General features: G+C 43.3%; 1 pseudogene; it reads right to left on the bottom strand.

Moving 5' to 3' along the window:
• Window positions 1-2133: 2133 nt before the first annotated feature.
• LOC148129132 (uncharacterized) lies at window positions 2134-5934 on the bottom strand (annotated as a pseudogene).
• Window positions 5935-25613: the final 19679 nt, after the last annotated feature.

Raw genomic sequence — 25613 nt, 5'->3', positions numbered from 1 at the left:
ATTTAGAGAGCCAGTGTCAGCCTTCAGGATTTCCTTCCTTTTCTTTTCATCTTGTAGCTGTCATAAATAACAGGGGAAGGTGGGGGACAGAGTTATGGGAAGCAAGCTGTGTTTTCTGTAAAACACAGAAAAGAACTGTATAAGTTGGGGGGAAGTTTCTTGCTTATGTTTCTTTCTTATGCTATGCACAAGTGCTGCTTTTTATCAAAATATGTCAATGGACAGAGGCATCATCACCACCTGGAGATGTCCACATGATGTTATATACAACTTTTTTTGAAACAAGCTTTATTGATTATAGAACTAAAATATCAAACAAACACATACACAACACACAGAAAAAAAAGAAAAAAAGAAAATGATTAAAAACTAACAATTCTACTACCGACAGTCTATGGTTTCTTGTTTGTTATCAATATTGGTGATATATTTACAAATACATCTTATTGCGAATATATTACCACCTCTTTTACATTTTACATTGTTTACCTGGTTACACTATAAGTAAAATGTCTTCCTGTGGGTAGTACCATAAAACACATGTCACATGGCCTGATTTCCCTTCCCTTATCCTGACCTTCCTCCATGTCTTGGGGTTCCTCCTGGTCAGTTGGGTCTGGTGAATACCACTCATCAACTGCATCCTTATCAAGGGGTATTTCCTTGTTTGTATTACCATTCCTAGCCACTAGCATCTCATATAAGTACATGGAGTTAAGGGCAACACTTATTACTAACAGGATGGTTACAATCCAGATAGGCCGCATAAGGCCTCTGTGGATGCATGCGGTCTCCCGCATCCTTTGGTTAGCCTCCATATTACAATGGGGTATGTCTCCCACCACCACCAATTCCCCCCTTTCTAAAGAATTCCAATCCTTAGGTATGCTTGACTTACGATCTAAGTTTCCAGGGGAGACCCATGCGTTGGGTATTAGCTTCCGGGGTAACACCTGCAGGGGTCTGTTTCTCTTCATCTCCCGTTCATAGAGGGACAGCTTCCAGAGTATCACCAGAAGGGGAGATATCCCGTGTAGTCCTTCGGAGAGTTAACTTTAGTGGATGAGTTGGGTGGGATTCTACTTTACAGTTAAGTAGGTGCAGCCAACTTAAATTGGGACCAGTGAATCCACATAACAACAATATATGGCCCTTTCCATTTTGGGCTCAATACTTCCCTTTTCCAATCTTTAACCCAGACCTCTTGTCCTGGATGTATATTATGTGGGGAGGTTACTAAAACATGGGGTTTACAGGTTAACACATATTGTTGTAATCTTTGGACTGTTGTATTAAGAGTTTGTAATTGTTGCATTCTAACTGTATCAGAAATCTGTACAGTATTTTGAATATTTAGACGAAGTAGATTGGGGACCCGACCATATAATAACTCAAATGGTGAAAGTGAGACACCTTTCTGAGGAGCACACCTGATGGCAACCAGAGCCAAGCTCAAAGCATCTGGCCATTTAATATGAGTTTCCTGACATATTTTGGACAATTTTTCCTTAATAGTTCTATTAGTTCTTTCAACCCTGCCTCCAGAGGGGGCATGGAAGCTACAATGAAGCTTCCAAGTGATACCCAATATTTTAGCAGGTTGCTGAGTGGCCTTGTGGATAAACTCAGGACCATTATCTGATGAAATTCTAGATGGTAGGCCATATCTAGGGATTATGATGTGGAGCAGTGCCCTGGCAACTTCAGTAGCCTCCTTTGTATGGGTAGGGATACACTCAGGCCATCCCGTGTAGGTGCATACAATGACAAGTAGTGCATTGTAGTGGCCAGAGCGGGCATGTCTGTGAAGTCAATCATCAGAGAATCAAATGGGTAACTTCCCCTTGGTTGATGGCCTAGTGGTGGTTGGGGCCCTTGTCTAGGGTTATTTGCTGCACAAATTTCACACCTAGCACAGACATTTGCTGCAATGCTGTGTATTTTGTTAATATAAACTTCCCTTTGCAAAGCCTTTGTTAAAGCAGTTTTTCCTAGGTGCAGCTGCTTGTGTACTTGCTGTACTATGTCCCAAGCCATATGCCCTGGCACAAAAACCCGGTTGTCTGGTAGGATCCACCAGCCTCCTTTCAGTTGAGCCTCAAGTGCTTCAATTTGATTCATGTCTTCCTGGGATTAATGTGGTTGTTGGTGGTTGTGTGGTGTCCATACAGTAAGACATTGGGCTTGTATTGTTGGAGCCCTTTGAGCTGCCTCTCATGCCATTCTATGTGCTTTATCATTGCCTTTTTGTATATCAGAGGCCACTTTTTGATGTCCTCAGCAGTGTATGACTGCAACCTTCTGTGGGGCCCATACACTTTCTAGGAGAAGGAGTATTTGGGGGCCATACTTAATATCCTTGCCTCCTGCAGTGATAAGTCCTCTTTCCTTATATAAGGCACCATGGACTTGAACCGTGAGGAAAGCATATTTAGAGTCTGTATATATATTGACACATTTGCCTTTTGCCAGTTCCAAAGCTCTAGTTAATGCATGCAATTCAGCTAACTGCGCACTCGTGCCTGAAGGGAGGGGTTCTGCTTCCCAAACATCATTCAAAGTAACTACTGCATACCCTGCCCATCTAGTTCCTTCCTGTATGAAGCTGGTATTGTCCATATATAGGGTGTAATCCGGAGAAGGAAGGGGTACATCAGTCATGTCAGGGTGGCTGGCATATGTTTCCTCTATTGTTTGGATACAATTGTGAATGGCTTCTAAGTTTGGTTCAGGCAACAATGTAGCAGGATTTAATGTGGTGGATTGTGCAATATTAATCATAGGGTTATGAGTGATTAAGCCTTGATACTTCAGCATTCGGGGGTTGGTTAGCCACAAATGACCCTTCGTTTCCAGAACTTCTTTAAGGGCATGGGGAGTATAAATGTCAAGCTCTTGTCCAAAAGTCAATTTATTCGCTTCCTGAGTTAAGATAGCCGTTCCAGCCACAGCCTTAAGGCAAGCAGGCCATCCTTTTGCAATGTTATCCAGTTGTTTAGAGAGATAAGCTACAGGGCGATGCCATGTTCCCATTTTCTGGGTGAGGACACCCACTGCGACATTCTGTTTAGTATCTACAAATAATTGAAATGGTTTATCCAAGTCTGGGAGGCCTAAACTGGGGGCTTGCAACAGTGCTTGCTTGGGCAATCGGAAACTAGCGGCTTCTTGTTTTCCCCACTGTAATGGCTCCTTATCCTGTCCTTTGGTTGCTTCATACAAGGGCTTGGCAATTAGGCTGAAATTAGGGATCCAGATATGACAAAAACCTGCAGCTCCCCAAAACCCTCTCAAGTCCCTCCTGTTGTTAGGTGTCCGGAGCTGACATCTTTCCGTTCGTGACCTAAGGTACGTTTTCCTTGTTCTATATCATAGCCCAAATATTGGACCTTTTCTAAAACCAACTATGCTTTTTTCTTAGAGGCCTTATATCCCAGGTCTTGCAATAGGAGTAACAACTCATGTGTCTTTTTCCATTATCCATTACCTTTTCCATTATCTTTTGTGTGATCAGTGATCAACAGATCATCCACATACTGCAACACCACATCAGGAGGGGGTGTAGTCAAGGCTTCCAGGTCTTTGGCTAAGGCAGCCCCAAAGAGGGTAGGTGAGTTTTTAAACCCTTGGGGCAATCTGATCCATGTATACTGTTGTTTCCGGATAGTTAAAGGGCTTTCCCACTCAAATGCAAATAAGTGTTGACTGCTTTTGTGTATAGGTATTGTAAAGAAAGCATCTTTTAAGTCTATGACTGAGAACCACCTGGCAGTCTGGGGGATCAAGCCTAAAATGACATATGGATTTGGGACCACCGGATGGATAGTTACAGTGGCCAAATTTACAACCCTGAGGTCTTGAACTGGCCTAAACCTACCGTCCCCTTTTGGGATGGGCAGTATTGGGGTATTCCATTTGGATTCGGTGGGCACCAGAATATGGTGTCTCAAGTATAGATCGATAACTTCCTGAATTGCTTGAACGATATGCCAGGATTATGCCCGTTGTTGGATTCTGATAAGTGCTTTCATTGGTAGCTCTTCCACTATGATGGGAGGGTGGTGACTGGCAAAGCCTGGGGGGTTATCCTCAGCCCACAACTGTGGAACATTGAATTGCTTCCATTCATCCTTATCTCTCCGTCCCTTGTCCCTGGGCACCATGAGCCTCCATTCTTCTTCTCTGGGTATGGTTACATTTACCTTCCCATATCCCAGTGTCATTGTCCCATCCTCTTCAAAGGAGATCTGAGCTCGAAGTTTGCACAACAAATCCCTCCCCAGGAGTGGGATAGGACAATTTGGCATATACACAAATTGATGTGTTATGGTCTGTCCTTTAGTTGTGCAAATGAGGGGCTCCAAAAAGGGACGCTGTAAAATGCTTTCTGTTGCCCCCTGAATATTAATAGTGTGGGGGGAGGCCTGTGTTAGAGGCTGGGTTAAGACTGACCTTGTGGCTCCAGTATCTACTAAGAAGGTAATAGGTTTGCCTCCTACATTTAGCCGGACCATAGGTTCTGGGAGGCAATCTGAACCCGGTCGGTTTCAGTCCCATTGTTAGGGATAACATGGTTACCTAACTTAGTTTGGGTAAAATAATATATATAGACTATGATTGTGTGTGTCACTTTAAATGCAGACCATGTATTTTGGGTGCGGTTGTAAAATCACCATAAGAGGGAGCAAGAGAGCTCACTGTTTGCTGGCTTTTACTGGATTGCTGACAATGATGGATTGATGGTGATAATTATGTGTTTTCCCTGCTATTGCTGAACGAAGAAAAGAGGTTTGATTTTCTTCATATCTCTACTGCAAAAAGAGATATATTACTGGACTGATTATTTGTAAGTTTACTGACCTCTTTTTCGACACTGGACTTTGCTAATGGATAATCCCCGGACGGACTGAACTAAGTGTATGATATATGGACTGTTTGACTATGCTAACAATCTTACTGGAATAAACTATTTAACTAGCACATTGTATCTGTTTTACTGAGTGTAAACTACAACAACGTTTATCTCACATATCTGCCTGCCTGCCTGACTACCGTTGCATGTTCTGCTAGGGTGTATATCCCTAACACCCATCCTTCTACTTCCGCCAAGCCTACGAGAGGGGTTCTTTCAAATCCTTTCCTGTAGCCTTGCCCTCTCCGGCTTCCTCTCAGGGGTCCTTGGAGGCCTCCTCGGAAATTCCCTCTTCTTCCATTTAGCCTCTCTTCTTTGTTCCTTTCTGGACACTCACCCTTCCAGTATCCCTCCTTTTTACAAATAGCACAGTGGTTACGTCCTAACCCAATTCTGTTGCCCCTTGCTCGGCTGCTTCCTCTATCTTTTGGGGCCCACATCATAGCAGCTGCCATCAATTCAGCTTTTCTTTGCATCTTTTGATCCTTCTTCTTCTCTTCCTCCTTCTCCCTGTTTACGAAAACTTTCTGTGCCACCTCCATCAGCTCGCTCATGGGCTTACCCAGTGCTCCCTCTAGCCTTTGCAATTTACGGCGTATATCTGTGGCACTCTGTGAGATAAATGCCATTGTCAACATTTGGGCATTCGCTGGATCAGTGGGATCTCTGGGGGTGTACATTCGGTAAGCATCAATAAGGCGAGCATAAAATGCTTCAGGGCTTTCTGAGGGCTCCTGCAACACCAGGGAAGGTTTTGACATATTCACTGAAGGCTTCCCTGCCAATCGGATGGCTCGCACAACCACTGACTGGTAATCTCGTAGATGGTCCATATCCTGGTAAGGATTCCATTTAGGATCTTGGGATGGGAAGTGAGCCTCAACATGTGCTGCTAGATTTCCATCTGCCCTGACATCAGGTTTTAGTATCTCAGTTACTGCATTCTTAATCTTTTCCCATTCCTCTGGAGTAAACAGAGTCCCCATAAGTTGTTGGAGATCCATCCAAGTGGGATTGTGCATGTCTACTATAGTTTTTACTAAATCTGCTATTCAGTGGGTTTTTCGCTAAAGGGACCATAGTGTAGTTTCCAGTTAAGTAGATCTGACGTAATGAACGGTACATGTTGGAACAATGGTAAAGTGACCAATGCTGTGGGGTCCTCATGATTTGTTACAAGCTGGTCAACCTGTCTAAGCGGTGCAGTCAAGGATGTTTGTTCTGTTTTGGCTCTTGTCCTTGCTGCCACCGGTTCAGCCTCCTGTTTAGTGTCTACTTGGGCAGAGGTCCCCAGGGGCAAAAGGTCGGCTTGGGATGATCAGTCTATTGTATCTGGTGGATCCCCAGGGCTTCTCATGAGGGGGGATATCCGGTCTAGTTGGGCTATTAATCCTGATGCCCCAGAGGATTCTCCCTCATCTGACATCCTTCTTAAGCCAAGAGGGGGTACATATAGAGGTGGGTGTGGTAGTTCTTCTGGGCAGCTAGGCACTGGGATGGACTTCTTAGGTTTGTTAATGGTAGGGTTCGTGACATTAAGAGCTTACACCATTGTATTTTGAATTTTCTAAGCCACGGTGGAGGTTGGTTTAATAGGTCAAGCCAAACATCTATATAAGGAGCTTGGTCTGGGTGTCCTAACGTAGGATGGAATACTAACTGATAAACCTGTACTGCTATAGAGGTGTCTAAAGTCCCTATGGCTGGCCACCCCACCCCAAATGTTGGCAATTCTCCCTCACAAAACACCTGCAGTTTATGTCTACTCCACTTAAGACTATAGTCCTGAGCTTCATTTTCCTCCTTAAAATGTTTTAGCATACACCCCAATGGAGTTAGGGGCACACTTTCTTCAGCTCCCATTAGCCACCCAGGTCACCAGACAAGACAATTGGGAAGAGGGGTTGGAGAAGAAGGTATGGGGTCCTTCCTCTCCTGGTAACACCAGGGATTTCCACACACTCACATCCGACCCAGGGAGCGGGGTGCACACGGTCTCCGATGGAGACGCCACTCACTTCCTACTGGCCCACGGTGCTGGACACTCACAGTCACCAATGGGAACCGCAGTAGCCGCTCACCTCAACCATTCCTGACAAGTCCTCCCACTTTTGCTTAAGAGAGGGGTGATCAGTCCTCTCCTCCGTCCCTGCTTACAGGGAGGGATTGCTTCCCAAGTCCAATACTTGCCTGCAGGCATGTTCCTTCTCCACTGGCTATCTGGAAAATGTCCTGGTCTCCTTACCCTTCACCAGTGGTTCTTGAAGGTGTCAACCGCTGTTGCCGGAACCCAGCAGTATTGGGAAGTCCCTTGGATTCAAAGGACCGATGGTGCCTGGGATGTTCCCCTCAACTCACCGAAGCACTGGCACCCTGGGTGGACCCTCCAGTGGGCCTCAGGGCCCCTTGTGTCCCCGCGGAGTCATCATAAATGTTGCAGCAGATCCTGTTTCCAAATCAGGACACAAGACCATGAAGGGTAGGAGAATACAGGTTTATTTGCGCAAATGGTTCAGAGCATTAGCATGGCAAATTCTGACCCCCCCCCCCGGCTCTTCCTGAGGTGTCATTTTTATACATCTCACAGCTTCAGCCTAGCCCAGGGCATTTCTCTTATCAAGCTATACCATATCATATGTGCTATAGAAAGGAGAAGTAAGTCTTCTTAGTCATTCGTGATTATCTTACACCATCCATTATTTTCCATACCAACTCTTGTTTACAGGAACATATTAAGTTCAGTACATTTGTGGTTTTTACAGTATCATAGGTTACAGGATCATATTAAGCAACTTCTAATACTTGCGATATAAGCTATGAAGCTTCTGCTAATTATGAAAACTCTTTTCTGGTAATTTTCCACTCTGCTTCACTCCAAGTTATCATGTTGCCTTTGACTACTTCCTCTTCTAATTCCATCTCTAATAAGTAATTATAAAATTTAGTTATATTTTTTTTATCTGGACCTAATAGGATTTTATCTAACTGTTGTGCCTTAGTATAAATTCCAAAAATTTTCTTGTCCTGGCTATATCTATTTTGAATTTGCAAATAAGCCCACCGGTCTACTTGTAGCCCTTGTTCTTGGAGATCTTGCCATGATTTTAAAGTTCCTTGTGCATCAAGAAGGTCTTTGTATTTTATCATTTTATTGAGATCTAGATTATTTGGATGTATCATCGCCTCCATCGTTGAGATCCAGATTGGGATTTTTAAATAATGTTTTTTTTTTGTTCCAATTAGCCAATAAGGAATGTCTAATTATATGTCTGTGGAAATACTTCTGCTTAATTTTTCCAGTGTCCCATAAAAATGTGTGCCATCCCCTCTGTAAATCATGGCCTTCTAAAAATAAGATCTTTTTATTTTGCAGATTTACCCACTCTTCCAACCAGAGTAAGGAGGCTGCACTATAGTATAATTCCCAATTTGGTAGTGCCATACCTCCCCTGCTCTTCATATCTTGCATTGCCTTTAGGTTTATCCTCAGTATTTTCCCTTGCCAAATAAATTTGGTAATTATCTTGTTAAGTTCCACGAAGTAATTTTTATGTATTTTATTGGTATTGTTTGGAATAAGTAAATAAATTTGGGCAGAATGTTCATTTTTATAGTGGCTATTCTTCCTAATAAGGAGATTTGCAATTTGACCCATATTATATACAACTTTTTATTGGATGGACAGTTTGAACTACTGTGGTTGGGAACGTTGTATATGTGATTTATGCACTCATTTTCTCAGATTCAGAATTCCTTTGATGCTACCACTTGATTTCCAGTAAAAGATATATTTTCTCTATTTAATGGAGTCTAAGTATTTCTTTCTTGGATTTTGAATGGAGCTCCAGCTGACAATATTCTGAATCTGAGAAGAGAAGAGCCAAGGCAAGAGGAGGAGAGAAAGAATTTTGTATTAGCTCAAGCCCTGCATCTTCTAAATGAAGCTATCGGAGGAACTCAGACTGATCAAAGGTATGAGAGGGAAGATGATTTTTGGTGAGGATTTTTTCTCAGAAGCAGCCAAAGTCAGATATGTTACCAGGGCTCTGGAAGGGACAGCTGCAAAATGTATGGTGACCTTGCCTAATGATAATGCCCCCCAGCTTATGAATTATGACCTGTTCATGACAGTGTTGCGTGTCAGATTTGAAGACCCACTAGCTGAACATAAGGCTAGAATCAGGATGAAAACCATAAATCAGGTACGGAGATCAGTGGCTGATTACACCCAGAAATTTAGAGAGCTCGCATGTCATATTCGAGGCTGGTCCCAGGGAGTCCTGATGGAAGCTTTTAAAGATGGGCTGAATGAAGATGTTTATCAGAGCTGCATTGCCAGAAGAGACCCCAGTGAGTTGCAGCTGTGGTACGTGCTGGCAGAAGAAGTGGAAATTGATCTGACCCAAAACAGATGCAGGGGTGGCCTTGGTTGGTGCAAGCCATCCCCTACAGCCCTCGAGAAGCCTCAAAACCTCAAAAGGGAGGGCCGGCGGCAAAGCCCAAGACTACTGCATGCTTCTGATGTGGGAAGGAAGGTCACCGGGCTGCAGAGTGTCATACCAAGCTGGAGAAAAAGGGGGCACCAGAAGGAGGAAGAAAACCTGAAAAAAAACTCCAGTCAAGCCTCGTAAAATGGCTCTTAAAGTGGAAGAGGTTGTAGAGATCGCCCCTCCAAAAGGAGAACAGCTGGGAGCTCCAACCTCTTCTGAATAGAATGATTCTGAATCAGACGACGACTTGCTGGTAAGTCCAAACAAGGGCCTTATGATCATCCCAGTGAGATTAAGAGTACCCACGTTGGAAGCCCAAGGGGAAATGTTGTCCTTGTTAGATTCTGGGTGCACAAGGTGCATAATTAGCTCAGAAGTCATAGAGAAAATGGGGTTAAGGCTAAAGACTTTAAAAATGTCCATAGGATTTTGCCAACTGGATGGATCGGTAGTAGGGTCGGCCCTGCGCATTTCATAACAGAACCAGTGGAAATGACAATGGGGAAGCATAGAGAGACTTTGCATTTTATTGTTGCCCCTAGGATGGAGTGCCCCCGACTATTGGGTTTGCCCTGGCTCCAGAAATGGAACCCCCAAGTTGACTGGAGGAGGGGATCACTGTGCATACATACTGACCAACCCCCAGAAGGGGATGGGCAATCTCAACAGAAACCCCAGAATCCCACAGAACTGGCTTCCACTGGCACTGAGAATCTGAGGGGGGAGGAGAAAATTCCTGAAGAATATTGGAATTTAAAGGAGGTATTCAGTGAGAAGGCCTCAGTCGAGCTTCCCCCCATCTCTCAACAGATTGAAGTATTGAAATTTTGCCAGGAGTGAAACTCCCAAAACCGAAACTGTACTCGATGAGACCGTAGGAGCTATTGATAAAAATTTGGAACGTGGTTTTATACAACCTGCTAGGACTCGAGTAGTGGCCCCAGTATTATTCCATGAAAGTAAAGATGCTCTCTTCGTTTGTGTGTTGATTATAGGGACTTAATTGCAATTTCGGTAGAGAACATGTACCCCCTCCCCTTGATGAAGGACACGTTGGCCCACTTAGCCAAAGGGACAAATTTTACAAAACTCGATCTGAGAGAAGCTTACTACCGAGTTTAAATTAAGGAAGGAAATGAATGGAAAACTGCTTTTAACTGCCCAATGGGGTGTTTCCAGTTCAATGTTCTTCTGTTTGGCCTACAGGGGGGCCCTGAAGTATTCATGCAAATGATAAATCAGGTATTGCATGAACATTTGTACAAGGGGGTGCTGGTTTATCTTGATGGTATTTGTTAGAAATGATAGTCACCTAACAGTTGTGTTGGAAATATATAAACTAGGATAGTAATTTAATACTGTATATTTAAGAGAATGCTGTAATTGTGATTGGCTGAGGTTCCTCCAATGGCCATAAGTTGGAGCCAGAAACCTGGTTTGCTCTCTTCTTGCATTTCCCTGTTGCCTTTTGCCTGATCGTCATTCTTCTTGGATCGCTGTGAGTCTTGCAAACTGTTAGCAAACTCAGTTTACTGAACTTTGTTTATGATACTGGACTTCGTTTTTGGATTATCCCTGGACTGATTGTATTGAATACTACCTGCTTTAACCGTGTATGATTTGGACTGTTTGTTGGACTTTGTTTACCTGTTTACAGGAAGTAAAACCTACATTTTACTATTCAGTGTATCTGTATGCTGATTTTGTGTTATTCCTCACCCCTCTCACTACGTTTCCCTGAATGCAATCATTCTCCTAATGGGGAATACCTCAACACTGGTTATGGGCCTAGGCCAGGGGTGGGCAAACTACGGCCCGTGGGACACATCCGGCCCGTTGGTCATTTTAATATGGCCTGCCTCTGGAAAAAAATATTCCCCTCTGAAAAAAAAATTGGGGCCGGCCAAAAAAGACCCCGCGCCGCACGCCAAAAAATTGCACACACAACACGGAGCTGGGCAGCTGCTTCCCTGCTAGCGGGGCCAAGGCCACTGCCCAGGGAACGCCCACTGCTTTCCCAAGCCAGGGCTGGGCGGTGGCGTATTGCCCTGCACCGCGTGGCCCCCGCCTGGCAGCGTGCTTCTCAGCTGGTCTCCTCCTCCTCGGCCATACAGAACAAACAGGCAGAGAAGGAGGAGACCAGCTGGCTGGTTGGGGGAAGCTTTCTGTGCCGAAAGAGGCAGCTACTAATCTCCGGCTTTGCTCCGCTTCTCCAATGGTCCGGCACCACCCTGTTCTTCTTGTGCTGCAAGAGCGGCGGCTAATGATCTCCGGCTCCGCTCTGCTTCTCCAACATCTGGCGCCACCCTGTTCTGTGTCAGGCCCAGCAAGTCCGAGCAGCCGGCGCACAGAACAGGGCGGTGCCGTATGTTGGAGAAGCAGAGTGAGCCGGAGATCATTAACCGCCTCTTTGCGGCACAAGAAGCCTCCTCCAACTGGCCAGGTGCTCTCCTCCTTCTCTGCCTCTCCCCTCTTGCTCCTCACAGTTGCCCTGAGCTGGTGCGGTTCTTTACTTGGGCAGCCAGACACCCGCAGCAGCGCCACAGCAGCAACAGGCAGTTCTGCCTGGGCTCTGCTCAGGTGTCCGGCTGGGGCTGTCAGGAGTTGCTACGCGCCGGCAGCTCGCGCGGCTCCAGTCCCAGCGTTGCCTTGGGAAGGGAAAGGCAAAACCAGGAGCCGCTGAGCCTGAACCTCCGGTGCCGCTGCTGCTGTTGCAAAGCACCGCCGCGGCTCTTCCTTTTTGCCTTTCCTTCCCGAGGCAACGTGGGACTGGAGCCGCGTGGGCCGTGCCGGCAGTAGCAACTCCTGACTCAGGGGCCTCCGAGGGGAGGGGAAGGAAGAGAAGAAGGGGAAGGGGGGGCGATTCCCAAAAATCTTGTGCTGACCCGCCCGTCTGTCAAATTTTAAAAGTGAATGCGACCCCCCGAGCCAAAAAGTTTGCCCACCCCTGGCCTAGGCCATACCAGGCTCAGATAACTGAGAGTTAGTGTGAATACACAGTACTGTATACAGACAGCTGTTTACTGTTTAATTATGGGTTATTGTCCTGGTAAAGATGGCACAAGACCCATCAACAAGTCTATCACTGATAACTCAGTTGGATGGAACAAACTATGTTTCCTGGTCTATGAAGTGCAGTCTACTTCTGCGTGGGGCAGGGTTATGGGCTTCAGTTCAAGATCCACCGGGTGTAAATGCTTGGGATCCAAATAATGAGGATGATGCCAAAAAGTTAGCTGACTTTAAATGGAACAACGAGCGAGCTCTTTGTATAATTGGACTAACACTGAGTGACCAGCAGCTAGTCCATATTGGTGAAGAAGAGTCTGCTGTAAGGCATCCAGAACCTATCCATGATATCAATCACTCCAAGATGTTATCTGTTCAATTGATTTATTAGAAACAGATCTGGAATGACAAAAGCAATTTCCCAAGTGAAAGTTTTTTGCATGTTAAACAGAATCTACCTTCTCTCCTCCCTTCTCTCCTCCCAATTCTACACTTCATAAATCACGAGAACCAATTAACTGCAACTGGAAATTCCTAATACGACATGCAGAATAACCTTGAACTTTTCAACTCCTCTAACTCTCTAAAAAATGTGGCAGCTGAATTTCAAAGCTGACAGGCATCCCCCCTTGAAAATTCCTCCTCCTAAAAGAAAAAAACAAAACATACAGGGGTTAATACATTGTCTTTAACCCCCTTTCCCCCCCCCACAAGGACCCTTCGGTTTGTGGGGAAAATCCTCATGGAATTGGTTAACCAATTGATCAGCATCAACATCCAAACTCTTTACCCAACTCGCATCTCAGAGGGGGTATCCCTTCCATAAGATCAGATATTGGAATCAGCCATGGTGTAATCGAGAATTTTTTTTGAATCTCATAATGTGTTTCCCCATGTACATGTGTTTCCCCCAATGGTTTAGGGAGAGCGAGTGGTAGTGGTCTTATCATCAGTGTAGTAGTTGGTTTTAGTAAACTACAATGCAATACTGGATGAATTTTCCCCAATAGTCGAGGAAGACTTAATTGGACAGTGACAAGATTGATTATCTTTGAAATTGGGAACGGACCCAAGAATTTTGGACCCAGCTTCTTACTGGGCAGTTTCACCTAAGATACTTGGTCAACAAATATACTTTGTCCCCTACCTTAAAAGGAGGTTGAAGGGATCTATGTTTATCCACCTGTTTTTTATAATTTTTTGCAGCTTCAGTCAAAGCATTTTTTTGTATCTTCCCATCCTTTCTTTGATGAGTTCATCCATTCTGCTAGGGACATGGATGAGGGAGGCTGTCTAGGTAACTCTGGCATCGGGACAAAATCCATTCCAGTGTTGATTTGGAATGGAGTCAATTCCATGCTGCTATGTACTGCATTATTGCAAGCAACTTCTGCAAAAGGTAATAACTCAGCCCAATTTTCTTGTTGATAATTTACATAGCGTCTAATGTATTGTTCAATCATGGCATTAGCCCTCTCCGCTGCTCCGTTAAAAAGCAGGATGGAAAGCTGAGGATAACCCTTGAGAGGAACCAATGGATTTCAGAAATTCCCTCCAAAATTTTGCAGTAAATTGTATCCCTCTGTCTGATATTATTCTATGAGGTACTCCATGTAGTCTATAGATATGTTTCACGAACAGCTTTGCAAGTTTTTTCACAGATGGAAGTCCTTTGTAGGCTATAAAATGGGCCTGTATAGAGAATAAGTCAATTATAGTCCAAATGGTCATATTCCCTTCACTCTTAGGTAATTCAACAATAAAGTCCATTGTGATCTCTTCCCAAGGTTGGGTTGGTTCAGCAACTTGTTGCAGGAGGCCAGGGGTTTTTCCAGTTCTGTGTTTCACTGTGGCACAAATTGAGCAACTTTTAACATAGTCCTCGATGTCAGCTTTCATTTTTGGTCACCAGAACGGTCTTCTCAATAAATGTAGGGTTTTTAGGAATTGAAGTGGCCTCCCAGCTGGGAGTCATGGCTATGCTTTAGTACCAGTAGTCTTAGGGTTGTGGGTACATAAAGCTTAGTCCCTTTCCAAGCTAGTCCATCATTCATTGTCAACTCAGTTTGATGGTCCAGGAACCAAGGGTCGGAATCAATAGGGCCATTTTCAATTCTGTAGTCAGCTTATCTTCCAGGTGTTTGGAGTTGCAGTTGGCTTGGGCTCAAGTGGTCACTTGGCCTGCCAATTGAGCTTCTGAAATTAAGGCTTGTACTATTTCCTCTCAGTGGCTGCATCAAACTGAGGTTTTTCTGGACAGAGCGTCCGCTAGTATGTTTTTCCCTCCGGGGATATATTTAATATTAAAGTTGAATTGCTTGGAAATATTGGGGCCAGTGGACTTGTTTGGGCGATAATCTCCTAGGGGGTCTTTAGAGCCTCAAGGTTCTTATGATCAGTCCATACCTCAAAGGCCTCTGGTGCCCCTTCTAGAAAATGCCTGCAAGTCAACAAAGCCCATCATATGGCGAATGCTTCTTTCTCCCAGACCACCCACCTTAGCTCTCTGTCTGTCAGCTTTTTAGACACATAAGCACAAGGTATCAATTGGCCTTGAGAGTCCTTTGCAGCAAAGCGGCTTCCACTGCTACATCACTTGCATCCATTGAGACAATAAAAGGCTTGGTCATGACTGGGTGCTGGAGGATGGGCTCTGTTGCGAAAAGGAGCTTTAAAGCCTCGAAAGCTTTCTGACAGTCCATAGTCCAAGACAGGGTTGACTTGGCTTTGGTTTGGTGAGTGATGGGCCCGTTTTTAACAGCTCCATCAATGGGAGGACAACTTCAGCAAAAGACGGAATGAATTGTCTATAGAAGTTGGCAAACCCCAAGAAACTTTGAAGTTGTTTTCGGGTTCTGGGGGTTGCCAGTCCAGCACCGCTTTCACCTTTCTGGGGTCCATTTCAATCCCAGGTTGGATATTTGGTAGCCTAAGTAGTCCAATGACTCTTTGTGGAATTCACATTTCACATATAATTTGGCGGCTAGAAGTTTTTCTAGAACTTGTCAGACTAAGTGAACATGTTCTTTCACGGTTTTGCTGAAGATAAGGATGTCACTCAGGTACACGAGGACCCCCGATAATGGTGCGGGTGTAGCATCTCATTGATGAGCTGCATAAACACTGCAGGAGCCCCCTGAAGTCTGAAAGGTATGACTTTTAATTGGAAGCTACCCAGAGGGCAGTTAAAAGCAGTTTTCCATTCCTCTCCTTCTGTGATGTGGACCCGGTAATAAGCTTCTCTGAGATCTAGCTTGGTGAATATCTTACCCTTCGACAGGTGGTTCAATAAGTCCTTCATAAGGGGGAGAGGGTACATGTTTTTGACGCATATGGCATTCACGCCTCTAAAGTCAACACACAATATCAACCTGCCATCTTCTTGAACAACATGGGGGCAGCTAGTCTTGATTTGGCAGGCTCAATAAAACCTCGTTCCAAATTGCTGTCAATGTATTTCCCTTAATTCAGTCATTTCAGCAGGTGTCATGGAATACATCTTTGGTTTTGGTAATTTTGCCCGGGCTCTAATTCTATGGTGTAATCAGTGGCTCGATGGGGAGGTAAGACATTACACTCTTCTTCACTGAATGCTTCAGCCAAGTCTTTGTATTGGACAGGGACATGGGGTTATCTGGGGAAAAGGTGGGATGCCATTGATGCTGGCTCAGGCTCCAGGTTCAAGCTGACCGGTGGTTTTGTGGTGGAAGAGGGGCAATGGACCCAGTCCAATGAAGATTTTCTGAATCCATCCTCCGTTTGATCATTGGGTCCCATTTGTCTAGGCAAGCAAGTCCCAGTATGATTGATTCTGACATCCTGGGGGCCACTATGAAGCGTATGAGTTCGCAATGGGGCCCTAATTCCACCTTGATTAATTCAGTCATCTGAGTGGCTGCCTCCCCATTAAGGTTCCATCCACTTGCTCAAATCTGATTGGGCTTTTTAGTCTTTATACCAATTGTTCAAGCGATGGGGAGTCCGATAATGCATCTAGAACACCCAGGATCAATGACAGCTTCTAACTCCCGGCCTCCCCAGTGTTTGGTACCACTAACTTGACCTTGACTGTAAAAGGTATGATGGGATCACTCACCATTGGGTCATCTTTGCAGGTCAGGTTTTCAGGGACATGGTGTCAGTCTGGTGGTCCGTTGCTCCCATCTGCGCAGAGGGGGCTTTCCCAGCTGTGTTTAGCAAACCTGTCCCTGCCTGGAGGTCTTCCTTGATTCTTCCAACCTCTAACAGCTATGTTAGGCTTCGACTGTGGAGCTTGTGGCACAGGAGCAAGGTCTAGACAGTCTGCTGCCCTATGACTGGCTTGGCCACATCGGTAACATTTCAGCACCCTGGTGGGTCGGGTACAAGCAGGTTCAGCTGGTCTAGTCAGCGGTCTCCTTGCCACAATTCTCTTAGTTGGGGCTTCTGGAAGGGGTTTCCTGTGTGGATTGAAGCTGCAATCTAAGCTGAGGGAGGCGGTATACCATGACTGTAAGGTCTCTGGGATTCCCCTAATTTCACAGAGCCTTCTTTACTTCTGGATCAATGGCTTTTTAAAAATAGTGTAAAGTCATTCTTTCAGGCCAATCCATGAGGTAGCTTGCAACCCTTCTAAAGTCCTAAATGAATTCTGACAATGGTTACTTGCCTTGCCTCATTTCCATTAATTTCTCTTCATTCTCTGTTACCCTGTCTGGATTTTCAAATCTGAGTCTTAATAATTGAATAAATCTGTTTACATCGTGTAATTTGGGGGCTTGTTCATTGTGTAGTTGGGCCACCCAGTCTTCTTTCATCCCATTTGTTATGGCTGTAACCAAATTGCTCTGTGTGGCAGATTGATCTCCAAATTGTTCTATATGGGATCGGATTCAAGTGAGGAAAGTAATTGAAATGTTCAGCCATCGAATATGGCCTCAAAGTGTATTCGGTCTAGCCTGGGTCATGGTTGCAGAGGTGGCACCTGCCAGAGCTCCTGCAGGTTGTACTGGAATGAAAGGAACAGGCAGAGTGGCGTACGTAGGCTGGGTAGGCCCCCTGAATCCAGGCTGGGTGGTGCGTCTCTGGAATAGGGGTCCCTGTGGCGTCGCTTCCTGTTGGGGCTGCAATTGTGTTTGCCTGGAGGAAGATGGGTATGGCCTGGTTCCCTGGTTGGGTGGAGGGGATATGCCTGCTGTCTGCTGTCTGGGCAACCCCCCTTCAGACCAGGGCTGTGTTGGTGCTGGCTGCCATTGGCACTGAATCCACCCCTCCTCATTACTCACGATATTTGGGTAAGTGAATATGGGTGGTCTCAAACTTCCACCCATCCAAACAGACTGAGAAACCAAACCTGTCTCCTTTAAATTCTGGAACTGTTGATGTAAATTTGCCCTTGATGGACTTCCAGGAATAATCTGGGGGTTGTCTTCTTGAGAGAATTCCAACCCCAATTGTCTCTCTTCCCTCCAATCTGAAGGGGAGTTGCCCAGACAGCAGGCACATCCCCTCCACCTACTGCTGTCCTGGAAGCATCCATCATCTCCTCCCAACAAGGGTTGGCAGGTTCAATTAATGCTCTGGAGGGAGGGCCTCTACACACTCCTCCCTGCACACCTCCAACTTTGGCTGATTGTTGATAATTCTCCATCTCAGGAAAAAAAATTCCGGGGTATCAACCAAGCCCCCTCCTCCCGTTTTTTAAATTGACTTGGGAAATAAATGTAAGGCATCCAGAAAGTATCCATATCAATCACTCTGAGACGTTATCTCTCCAATTGATTTATTAGAAACAGATTTGGCATGTCAAAAGCAATTTCCCAAGTGAAAGTTTTTTTGCATGTTACACAGAAGCCATCTTCTCTCCTCCCTTCTCTCCTCCCACTTCTACACTTCATAAATCATGAGAACCAATTAACTGCAACTGTAAATTCTTAATACGACATACAGAATAACCTTGAACTTTTCAACTCCCCTAACTCTCTAAAAAATGTGGCAGCTGAATTTCAAAGCTGACATCTGCTGCTAGGTGTTGGGAGAATTTGAAGAGGATTTATGTTCATGACAGTGTAGGTGCACACATACATCTTACACGTAAACTATTTAGAGCATGTCTTCTGAAAGGTGGAGATATTTTAGCTCATTTGAACTTCATGAAAAGAACTTTGCAAGAGCTACATGAAAAGGAACTGATTTTTCAGAGCTGTATCAGGTTTACATCATTCTTTCCTCATTGGACGAAAGTTATGATGATTACGTATCTTCACTGGAAGTCCTGACCAGAAATGAACTAACATTGACTGACATAACCAGATGAAGAGGCAAGAAGAAGGCTAGAAAGAGACCAGCTGAGAGAAAAACAACCACAAGAAGAGGATTTGTGTTCAACTGCCTATACTGTTAGGAAATGTTTTTCTTGAGGGCTAAGGCTAGATTCTGTAAGCTAGCTAGATTCTAATAGCTAGATTCTGTAAGAAGGGAAAATGACAGAACACTGGTAATCACCTGAAGGCTAAGAAGAATGTCAATTTAGCTATGTCTAGCAATTCAACTGTAAGCATGATTTGTGGGTTGTTGATAGTGGAGCATCGCAGTGCATTACTAGAAATAGAGAGAGGTTTATAACGATGTCCACGAGTAAGAAACATGTATCATTGGCAAATGGATGGAAGATGAAAGTATCTGGTGAAGGTACTGCATATTGTTCTTGTGTAAAATGAGCATTTACCTATGTTATATGTACCTAAACTGAAATTTAATTTGTTATCAGTAAGGGCTTTAGTTAATATTGGTTATGCAGTAACCTTTAGGGGAGATAACTGTATAATAGAGAAAGAGGGTAAAAGTGTTACTGCTACTTTTGAGAATGATTTATATGTTATACATGATGACCAGTTGCAGATGGCTAACTCAGTTTATAACAATGTTAAGTCACATGATGAATGTATACATTTACTGCATAAACGTCTAGGGCACATTAATTTTAAAATGCTCAAACAAACTGTTGAATTGTCAGAGGGTAAAATTGAAACCCTGTAACAAGTATTTAAACTGTAATGCTTGTAGCCAGGAGAAGAGCAAGGTTACTCCTGCAAACAGACTTAATATGTTTAAGACCAAAAAACCTTTAGAGGTTGTGTTTGCTGACATAATTGGTCCTAAGGAACCCAGTTTGGGAGGTGCCTACTATATTTTGAGTATAATGGATCATTATTCATGGTATGGTTTCTGCTATTTAATGAAAAACAAAACAGAAATGTTCCAACATTTCTTTAATTGGCTAAGGTTTGCCAAAAGGAAAATGAAACATAAGGTAATTACTGTAGTTACTGATAACAGGACTGAGTTTATTAACAATAGATTCCAAACGATGTTAAAATTGGCTGGTATTGAGCATAAACCTTCTGCACCTTACAGGCCACAACACAACTCATTTATAGAACAAAGAGGGCAAATGTTACAAGCCATGGCTCGCACTATGTTATCAGATTCAGATTTGACTGAAACACTGTGGGGTGAAGCCATAATGTGTAGCAACCATGTGTTAAACAATGTGCTGAACACAACAACTGGTGAATTGCCATTCACTCATTGGCACAGCAGAAAAATAAATTTAAGTTACCTACACACATTTGGAGCTCCAGCATGAAGTGCATATTCCCTCACAAGTAAGACTGAAAGGGCAACATAGAGCTAGGGAAATTATTTTTCGTAGGTTATGAGGCCAACCATAGATCATTTAGATTCTGGGATCAAGGCACAGCTAATATTTACTGTAGCTCTAATGCTAAATTTCTTGAGCACATTGGGTGGAATAAGCTAGAACAGGAATCCAGCAATGATGTTGTTATCGACACCCAAATAGTCCCTAACAATGAGATAGTTAAACCATCAATAGCCATTAAAGAAGAAGAACAGGAACAGGAGGAGGTAGAAGAACAGGAGCAGGTGGAACAGGAGAGTCCACCAATAAGCTCTGAGTTGCCTCGATGTTCAACCTGTGTAACTACGACCACCAGATAGATATCAGGCTAATATAGTCTGCCAAGTAAATACAGTTCCTAGTAACTATAATGATCTGAAACTATATCCTGCTAAGGATCAAGCTGCTTAGCAGGAAGCAATGGATAAGGAACTGAAATCCTTACAAAGTTTGGAGGTATATGAAAATGTCAGGTTACCACCAGGTGAGCATGCCATAGGGTGTAAGTGGATTTATAAAATTAAGACAGGTGTAGATGGGACTGTTACCCATAAAGCCAGGTTAGTATCACAAGAGTTTGATCAGTCAGCCAATGACTACGATGAGGTGTTTGCACCTAGTCTGAAGGCTACCACATTCTGAGCAGCATTAGTGTGGGCAGCTAAGAATAAATACACAATAAACCATTTAGATGTTGAGACAGCATACCTTCATGCACCATTGCAACATACTATATGTTTAAAGAACCCTTTGGGTATAAAAACTGATAATAAAACTGATTGCTGGAGATTAAAAAGAGTCTTTATGGCTTAAAGCAATCAGGCTATGAATGGAACCAGTGCATAGTAAAGGAATTAACAAAGATAGATTTTGTAGCTGGCATGACTGATCCATGTTTATTCAAAAAGGAAAGTGATGGTGTAGTTTCATTGTTGCTATTGTTTACTGATGACATGGCATTAATCACTAAGACTGAGCAAGAATCTAATGAGATTATTTCACTGTTAGAGAGGAAATTTAAAATAAAACATTTAGGGAGATTAAACAGTATCTTGGTTTAAAAATAGATAAAACTAGGGGAGACTACAAAATCTCACAGGCAGATAAAATTAACCAGTTACTAAAGAATTTTAAAATGGAACTTTGTAAACCGGCAAAAACACCAATGAGCCAGGAGTTTAGCCACAGTGATGTGCAAAATCCTGTTTTTGATAAAGAGATTTATCAATCCTCGATTGGTAGCTTATTTTATCTTAGTAATTGGTTTAGGCCAGATATAGCATATAGTGTTAACTGAATTAGCCAGGTTTAATGCTGAGCCTACTGAAAGGCACTGGCAAGCTGCTAGGCGTGTGTTAAGATATCTTAAACAAGCAATGCATTATGCATTATATTTAAAGCCTAAGGATGAACTAAGTTTAACTGCATATGCTGATGCATGTTTCGCTACAGAAGTACCTACATGTAAATCAATGTCAGGTTCTGTAGTATTATTAGGAAAGGTGTTAATTGGATGGCGGTCTATTCGACAAATACATCTAAGTTTATCAACAGTGGAGGCTGAATTCTCATGTTTGTCTCGACTATGTACGGATTTAGTTTGTTATAAACAACTATTGATAGATATGCGAATTAATGTAAAGGAACCTATTGTTGTGTATGAAGACAACCAATCAGCAATTCAGATGGTTTCCAATCTCGCTGTAAAGACAAGATCAAAACACACTGATCTAAGATATCTAAATGTGAGACAATGTGTTCAAAGTAAAATGATTACACTCGAGTACTGCATGTCAGAGAATAACATTGCAGATCATTTTACAAAAGCCCAAGGCACTGTAAAACATAAGGTTTGCTGTGAAGAATATGGACTTAAACTGTAAGGTTTTATATATTGTCCTACCCAAAGGAGAGAATGTTAGGAATGATATTCACCTAACAGTTAGGTTGGAAATATATAAACCAGGATAATAATGTAATACTGTATCTTTAAGAGAATGCTGTAATTGTGATTGGCTGATGTTCTCCAATGTCCATAAGATGGAGCCAGACACTGGTTTCTTTCTTCTTGCATTTCCTGTTTTGCCATTTTGCCTGATCGTCGTTCTGCTCGGATTGCTGTGAGTCTTGCAACTGTTAGCAAACTCCATTTACTGAACTTTGTTTATGATACTTGATTTCATTTTTGGATTATCCCTGGACTGATACTAACTGCTTTGACTGTGTATGATTTGAACTGTTTGTTGGACTTTGTTTTTACCCATTTACTGGAACCTAACCCTAACCTAACCTAACAGCGTTATCTGGATTACCTCAATGTAAGTGGTTCCTGGCTCACTCAAATAACTGTACAGTTAGAGATGGATTGGCATGGCTGGGGGCCAAATTATATGTGCCAGCAAAGTTGAGAAACCAAATATTACAGCAAACTCATAACTCTAAAGCTGCTGGACATTTTGGATTCATAAAGAACTTACACTTGGTTAAAAGGCAATTTTGGTGGCCTACCTTGAAAAAGGACATTGAAACTTATGTGGCTACTTGTCCTATCTGTGCCTCAGCCAAACAGCCTCCTGGTAAACCAGTGGGCTTGCTACAAAAATATAGCTAGACGAACTGCTCCATGAAAATAAATTTCTATGGATTTTATAGTGGAATTACCTGAGAGTGGGAGAAATACAGTTATTTGGATAGTAACAGACTTGTTTTCAAAACAGGTATACATCATACCCTGTGTAAAAAATCCCATTTGTCAGAAAATTTTGGCTAAACTGTTTATTTTACATATCTACAGGTTACATGGTGTTCCTGAAAACATAATCTCAGATAGGGTGTCAGTTTACCTCAAACTTTTTGGAAGGAGTTTCTGAAATTATTGGGCTCCGCCCAGGGCTTAAACTCTGCCCATCACTCACAAACCAATGGGAATTGTGAGAGAACTAACTTGGTATTGGAACAATATCATAGATTCTATATAAATTATCAGCAAGATAATTGGGCTGCCATTCAACTGCTGAGGTGGCATATAACAATTCAGTTCATAGTAGTACTCGGTTTACTCCATTTAAAGTGGCTTCAGGACAAGACTTTGTACCCCATACCCAAGCTTCCACAGGAGAAACCTAACATTCAGTCCAAGCAATTTTTATGTATTTTATTGGTATTGTTTGGAATAAGTAAATAAATTTAAGAGAATGTTCATTTTTATAGTGGCTATTCTTCCTAATATGAGATTTGCAATTTGACCCATATTATATACAACTTTTATTGGATGGACAGTTTGAACTACTGTGGTTGGGAACGTTGTATATGTGATTTATGCACTCATTTTCTCAGGATTCAGAATTCCTTTGATGCTACCACTTGATTTCCAGTAAAAGATATATTTTCTCTATTTAATGGAGTCTAAGTATTTCTTTCTTGGATTTTGGGAATGGAGCTCCAGCTGACAATATTCTGAATCTGAGAAGAGAGAGAAGAGCCAAGGCAAGAGGGAGGAGAGAAAGAATTTTGTATTAGCTCAAGCCCTGCATCTTCTAAATGAAGCTATCGGAGGAACTCAGACTGATCAAAGGTATGAGAGGGAAGATGATTTTTGGTGGGATTTTTCTCTCAGAAGCAGCCAAAGTCAGATATGTTACCAGGGCTCTGGAAGGGACAGCTGCAAAATGTATGGTGACCTTGCCTAATGATAATGCCCCCAGCTTATGAATTATGACCTGTTCATGACAGTGTTGCGGTCAGATTTGAAGACCCACTAGCTGAACATAAGGCTAGAATCAGGATGAAAACCATAAATCAGGTACGGAGATCAGTGGCTGATTACACCCAGAAATTTAGAGAGCTCGCATGTCATATTCTCGAGGCTGGTCCCAGGGAGTCCTGATGGAAGCTTTTAAAGATGGGCTGAATGAAGATGTTTATCAGAGCTGCATTGCCAGAAGAGACCCAGTGAGTTGCAGCTGTGGTACGTGCTGGCAGAAGAAGTGGAAATTGATCTGACCCAAAACAGATGCAGGGGTGGCCTTGGTTGGTGCAAGCCATCCCCTACAGCCCTCGAGAAGCCTCAAACCTCAAAAGGAGGGCCGGCGGCAAAGCCCAAGACTACTGCATGCTTCTGATGTGGGAAGGAAGGTCACCGGGCTGCAGAGTGTCATACCAAGCTGGAGAAAAGGGGCACCAGAAGGAGGAAGAAAACCTGAAAAAAAAAAAAAAACTCCAGTCAAGCCTCGTAAAATGGTTTCTTAAAGTGGAAGAGGTTGTAGAGATCGCCCTCCAAAAGGAGAACAGCTGGGAGCTCCAACCTCTTCTGAATAGAATGATTCTGAATCAGACGACGACTTGCTGGTAAGTCCAAACAAGGGCCTTATGATCATCCCAGTGAGATTAAGAGTACCCACGTTGGAAGCCCAAGGGGAAATGTTGTCCTTGTTAGATTCTGGGTGCACAAGGTGCATAATTAGCTCAGAAGTCATAGAGAAAATGGGGTTAAGGCTAAAGACTTTAAAAAAAAAAATGTCCATAGGATTTTTGCCAACTGGATGGATCGGTAGTAGGGTCGGCCCTGCGCATTTCATAACAGAACCAGTGGAAATGACAATGGGGAAGCATAGAGAGACTTTGCATTTTATTGTTGCCCCCTAGGATGGAGTGCCCCCGACTATTGGGTTTGCCCTGGCTCCAGAAATGGAACCCCCAAGTTGACTGGAGGAGGGGATCACTGTGCATACATACTGACCAACCCCCAGAAGGGGATGGGCAATCTCAACAGAAACCCCAGAATCCCACAGAACTGGCTTCCACTGGCACTGAGAATCTGAGGGGGAGGAGAAAATTCCTGAAGAATATTGGAATTTAAAGGAGGTATTCAGTGAGAAGGCCTCAGCTCGAGCTTCCCCCATCTCAACAGATTGAAGTATTGAAATTTTGCCAGGAGTGAAACTCCCAAAACCGAAACTGTACTCGATGAGACCGTAGGAGCTATTGATAAAAATTTGGAACGTGGTTTTATACAACCTGCTAGGACTCGAGTAGTGGCCCCAGTATTATTCCATGAAAGTAAAGATGCTCTCTTCGTTTGTGTGTTGATTATAGGGACTTAATTGCAATTTCGGTAGAGAACATGTACCCTCTCCCTTGATGAAGGACACGTTGGCCCACTTAGCCAAAGGGACAAATTTTGCAAAAACTCGATCTGAGAGAAGCTTACTACCGAGTTTAAATTAAGGAAGGAAATGAATGGAAAACTGCTTTTAACTGCCCAATGGGGTGTTTCCAGTTCAATGTTCTTCTGTTTGGCCTACAGGGGGGGTTCTGAAGTATCTAAGTGCAAATGATAAATCAGGTATTGCATGAACATTTGTACAAGGGGGTGCTGGTTTATCTTGATGGTATTTGTTAGAAATGATAGTCACCTAACAGTTGTGTTGGAAATATATAAACTAGGGATAGTAATTTAATACTGTATATTTAAGAGAATGCTGTAATTGTGATTGGCTGAGGTTCCTCCAATGGCCATAAG

Source organism: Notechis scutatus, chromosome Z, assembly GCF_049901735.1.
Source record: "Notechis scutatus isolate UNSWTSFEM ecotype Mainland chromosome Z, rNotScu1.2, whole genome shotgun sequence".
NCBI classification, from domain to species: Eukaryota; Metazoa; Chordata; class Lepidosauria; order Squamata; family Elapidae; genus Notechis; species Notechis scutatus.
This window is presented reverse-complemented; position numbering and strand designations above follow the sequence as displayed.